A 6,179-nucleotide genomic window follows, 5' to 3' on the forward strand; every position below is an offset into this window, starting at 1 on the left:
GAGCTAGATGATGGCCACTGATATAGGGTCAGAATTAAAGTTGCTTGTGGATCTTTAACTATGACTTGCAAATGTTTGCTCTTTAGGTTAAACATGAATTTTCATGTACTCAAACATCCTTATAACAACATTCAAACCATGTTGTTTTAATATAATTGCTTTCTAAGTCTATCCTTAAATTGTACTGGAAACTTTGTGAATAAGAATTTATTTAGTTTTTAATAATGTATTTCAAACATTTATGTTTGAAAACTTAATGGCTTACAATATTCTGCTTCTTTCTGATGTTCATTAAATGGAAGCATTAGAATTAGTCCTTTTTTCACTTCCTCAAGTTAGCAGGTAGGCACTGCATTGACACACAGCTAATTTTATAAAAGATATTTTCCCATTTAAGAAGACAAAACCATAAATATTGTTGTTATCATTCTGACACACATACATACACATCATTTTAAAAAAATATTTATAAAACTGTATGTCATGAAAGTTAATTTCTGACTGAAAACAGGGCAGTAAAATCTCAGCATATAAACAATTATTTATTTTAAAATAAATGGAATACAAACAACAGAAGCTCATTGGATGACCTGGCTATTTTTATTAATGAACATGAAGAAGTACTATGCAGATTTAATAGCCTGGGAACATTGGTGCTGTAAAATTTTCTTTGGCGCTAAGTATCTCAAATATAATCTAAATTTTCTTTTAATGCAAGATAGGAGCCAGAAACAAGAGTATCTAGTACCATGTGACGACCCAGCTCTCTGTAGGCCGCCGTCTGGGGAACTTGTTCCTACAAACTATCAGTTATGCCAGGTCAACATGGTTTTGTAATATGGAGAAAAGTGGGGATTTTTACACAGATTTAAATAAATGTAAGAGCGTACAAATATTTGCAATTATAGAATCAAATAGTTGATAGCTGTTTAGAACAGTTTTATCATCTGTCATTTTTATGGACATTTTTATGAGAGTGACAGATAATAGCCATCATTATCATAACCAGCCTTATTTCAAGTGCATTTTTAATACACACATTTAGACTCAGACTCATAGACTTTAAGGGCAGAAGGGACCATCATGATCTTCTAGTCTGACCTCCGGCACATCGCAGACCAGAGAACCTCACCCACCCATTCCTGTAATAGACCCCTAACCTCTGGCTGAGTTACTGAAATCCTCAATGACTTCAAGTTACAGAGAATCCTCCATTTACTCTAGCTTAAACCTGCAAGTGACCCATGCCCCATGTTGCAGAAGAAGGCAAAAAACTCTTAGGGTTTCTGCCAATCTGAGCTGGAGGAAAATTCCTTCCCAACGCCAAATATGGTGATCAGTTAGATCCTGAGCATGTGGGCAAGACCCACCAGCCAGACACCTGGGAAAGAATTCTCTGTAGTAACTCAGAGCCCTCCCCATCTAGTGTCCCATCTCCAGTCATTGGAGATATTTGCTACTAGCAGTTGCAAACTGGCCGCATGCCATTGTAGGCAGTCTTATCATACCATCCCCTCCATAATCAAGCTCAGTCTTGAGGCCAGTTAGGATTTTTGCCCCCACTGCTCACTCCTCTGATGATTAGAAACCTTCATCTAATTTCAAGCCTAAACTTGTTAATGGCCACAGGAGTGATGCCAACTTCTTCCAGGTGTGTGGGGGGGGGGGCTGAGGTGGGCCAGACAGAAAATTGGGGGGCTGTGCCCCCTTCAGCATGAGACCCCACCCCCCTCACCAGCCCTGCTCCCACCATGACTCCACCCCATAGCCAGGTCAGAGGCTGGAAACCAGAGCCAGGCAGCGCAGGCTGCCTGCAGCCGGTAGGAGCTGCCTGGGCAGGGGGAGCTGGCTCTGGGGCTGAGAGAGCTCTCAGGGAGTAGAGACTGTGGGGGTGGGGCCCAGAAGCCTGGGCTGGAGCGGGTCAGTCTGGGCAGCTGTGGGGAGCCCTGACCCTCCACCTGCCCTGGATAGAATGCCCCGGTAGGTGGGGACATGGACCAAAGCTGCTCTTGCCCCCCCCCTCCGGGTCCCCCTCCCTGGCTTACTTCTCTGCTGCCACTGGATCTGGGCCCCCAGCCAGCAGCATCCATTCTCTCTGCTCAGCCTTCAGAGCTGGGTGGTTGGAAAGTGGCAGCTGCTACAGGGTGGCTAAGGCAAACCTTTGGGGTGGCTATAGCCAGGGCCGGCTCCAGGCACCAGCCCACCAAACATGTGCTTGGGATGGCACCTGGAGGGGGGTGGCGCGGCATGGCACGCCGGCCCGAGAGCGGGGCCGCGACTGGGCTTGCCGCCCTCCCCCGCGGCGCTCCGGCCGCCGGGGAGAGCGGAGCCGCAGCGGGCTCGCCGCCCTCCCCCGGCGCTCTGGCAGCCAGCGGAGCCGCGGCGGGCTTGCCGCCCTCCCCCCGGCGCTCTGGCCGCCAGCAGAGCCGCGGCGGGCTCGCCGCCCTCCCCCCGGCGCTCTGGCCGGTCAGGGAGAGCGGGCCCGTGGCCGGGCTCAGCGCCCTCCCCTGCCGCGCTGGGGAGGGGGGGAGGGGCGGCGGGAGGCTTTTTTGCCTGGGGCGGCAAAAAAGCCAGAGCCGGCCCTGGCTATAGCCCCCGCAAGCACACACACCCCCAGCGCTGCCCCTGGATGGCCAGTTGTGACATTGTCTAATTAAAATATAACCATGCAAATCATTATTGCTACCACTGCTGTATAATTGCAGCAAATCTTATACAAAATATAACTCACGGCCGGAAAGGGTTAAACAGCTTGCAGGCTAACTAACCCAAAGCTGACCTTTAAAGGCATGTTAGAAATGGTAATTAGGGCCATTCAAGCTAAATAGGCTAGAACTTTGAAATGCAAACCTATATTGTTAGAAGTGATAGGAATTGTGTATATCTTAGATGCTACCCATGTAAACAGACTGTTCCTGTCTGTCACTATAGATACTAATTCAGAGATCAAAAGGGAATATTAACATTTAGATGAATCTTGGGTGAAATAATGTCATTGTCTATATGTCCCTTTGAAGACTGTGATAGACTGCCTAATGAATAAATTGCCCTATGTTAATTTGTGTAACTAATTACTGGTGGTATTCAGAAAATAGAAGGTTACATCAAAAGCGTATTGTTTACCCAGGACTATATGGTCAAGTGGATGCTAGAACACTGTATAAAAAGATCCTTGGGACCTGATCCTGTTTATCTCAGATCTGCTTGATGTTTCAAATGCAGGGGAAGCTTAAGCCACAAGATTGGGATCCCAGTGTTGACTGGTCCGCCCTGCATATGATACTGGACATTGGACTATAACCTAAGAATTAAATTCTGAAAGAACTCTTTGCAACTACAAAGCTCACCATCTCTGCTATGTACCTGAATCTCAGGAATTGAACTCATATCTGCATGTATATTGATCTTTTACCCATACTCTCTTTTTTCTTTTTTAATAAATTTTTGTTTAGTTAATAAGAATTGGCTGTATTCCAGGTAAGATCTGGAATATTCAATAACCTGGGAGGTAATGTGTCCAATTCTTTGGGATTGGTAGAACCTTTTCTTTTATATGATGAAATAAGATTTTCAGAAATCTTCATCATATTTGACTTGGGTACCTGGATGGAGGCTTGAGGCTGGGTTGCTTTGAGGGAACTGTGTTGTTGGTTTCTGGACAACCAGTGAGGTAATGAAGCTGTTTTATGCTGGCTTGGTAAATCTAAGTATTGAATTATCCACCAGCTTTGGGGTTTGTCTGCCCCATTCTTTGCAGTTCACCCTCAGCTGGCCCGCACTGGGACCCCGGTCACACCAATTTATATCCATTTCAACTTTGTTCTCCTTTAAACATATTTCTTATGTTCTTGGAAATTCCAAATCAAGATACAGGATATTTCAGTCCATGAATCTATGTTCCATTAAGACTACAGACTATTCTCCTACATCCAGAAAAACATCACAGCATATTAACAAAAAGATGTTTTGTTATATCTTTTTAAAAGGAAGGAAATGGTAAGGGTCCTATCTGATAGTTCTGCATCATGCATGTACTTTGTGTTGTACATTCTGTGCTGTGCATAGGTGCTGGAACTAGGGGGGAGGGGTGTGCTCCCGCATCCCCTGGTTTGAAGTGGATTCCATTATATACAGGGTTTACAAAGTTTGGTTCAATGGCTCACAGCACCCCTGGTGCTGTGATCAATTTTTCAAACAAGTGCCTAAAATTAGGCACCTAAATCCATATTAGGGCACATAAATAAAAGTGAACTGATTTTCTATGGTGCTGAGCACTCAAAGTCAATGAGAATTGTTGGTGCTCAGCACCTCTGAAAATCAGGCCATTTCTGAGGGAGTAACTAGGGATTTAGGTGCCTAACTTTAAGCACTATGATGTTGACTATGGATCTATAGATCACTTGATGATTACCTGTTCTGTTCATTCCCTCTGAAGCACCTGGCATTGGCCACTGTTAGAAGATAGGATACTGGGCTGGATGGACGATTAGTCTGACCTAGTATGGCCGTTCTTATGTTCTTATGACTATTGACTTGCCAAATACAAGTTAGTTTAACATCTATCCAAAGGATATGATCTCTATTAGTGCAACTCCTTTCCCTGTAGTGTTAACCCTAGATGAGACTGACCTCTCAAAGATGGGGCAGATACTTCATTCCATCCATTCAATAGTTGTTGCTCTATATAAGTAACAATGTCACCTAATCTATTCAGTGAGCAATTTATAGTTGAGTTTAAAAAAAAATTAAGAAATGTTGAGAAACCAAAATAACTGATCTAGGACTTTCCAATCACAGCAACCTGCAGCCAATGGGGTGTCTATCTGTATCTAAAGCCTTGTCTACATGGCTTCGCAGGGTAAACTAGAGGGGTGTGAATTGTAGAACACTCCTGTGTTCTGCTCTAACTGCCCCTTGTAGGTCCTGCTGGCATGAACTAAAAAGTAACTAAAGCACATGAATGTAGTCCTTTTTGAAAAGAGCCTATATCAACATGAACTAGGTACCTGTCAGTTTGTGCCAACAGGGTCTACACAGGGCAGTTAGAGCATAGCACATAAGAGTGCTCTAGAAATCACATCTCTCTAGTTTGCACTACAGCACCATGCAGACAAGACCTATGTGAGAAAGAGGGATTATACTGATATTTCTCAAAAGATAATGCATCTTACGTGTTATTTTAGGACGCATCACCCTATGGTCCCCAGGTTAGAGCGGTAGCCTAGGACTTGGGAAACAGAGGCTCAATTCCCTGCTGTGCTACAGACTTTCTGTGTAACACTGAGCAAGCCACTTAGCCTCAGTTCCCCATCTGTAAAATGGTAGGGTGACCAGATGTCCCGATTTTATAGGGACAGTTCCGATTTTTGGGTCTTTTTCTTATATAGGCCCCTATTAACCCCCACCCCTGTCCTGATTTTTCACACTTACTGTCTGGTCACCCTAGTAACATGGAGATGATAATACTTCCCTATTGCACAGGGGTGTGTTGTGAAGCTGATGCATTAAAAATTGTGAAGCACATTGAGATCTGCTGATGGAAAGTTTAAGAGCTAAGGATTAACTACTCATGCCTCCCCCTATAGCAGTGGTTTTCAAACTGTGGGTCATGACCCAGTACTGGGTCGGGAATGTAAGGCACTGGGTCACGGCGGCTCTTGTCAGCACCACCAACTGGGCCTTTAAAAGTCCCGTCAGCGGTGCTGCCCAGCTAAGGCAGGCTAGTCCCTACCTGTTCCAATACCGTGCTGTGCCCTGGAAGTGGCCAGCAGCAGGTCTGGCTCCTGGGGGCCCAAGCACCGGCTCTGCACTCTTGTTGGCTGGGAACTGGCCAATGGGAGCTGAGGGAGGGGCAGTGCCTGTGGGTGAGAGTCCCGCAGAGCCAGAACTGCTGCTGGCTGCTTCTGGGGCGCAGTGCGGTCTGCGGTGCCAGGACAGGCAGGAAGCCTGCCTTAGCACCCCCGCTGCACCACTAACCGGGAGCTGCCCCGAGGTAAGCCCATGCCCCAGTCCCCTGCGCTGAGCCTCCCCCCCCCAACCCCGGAGCCCCTTCCTGCATCCCAGACCCATCCCTGGCCCCATCCTAGAGCCTGACCCCCTTCCGCATCCCTGCCCCAGCCCAGAGCCCCCTCCCACACTGAACTCCTCATTCCTTGCCCCACCCTGCCCTCCAACCCCCT

Source organism: Terrapene carolina, unplaced genomic scaffold, assembly GCF_002925995.2.
Source record: "Terrapene carolina triunguis isolate 2854851 unplaced genomic scaffold, T_m_triunguis-2.0 Scaffold26, whole genome shotgun sequence".
In the NCBI taxonomy this organism is placed as follows: domain Eukaryota; kingdom Metazoa; phylum Chordata; order Testudines; family Emydidae; genus Terrapene; species Terrapene triunguis.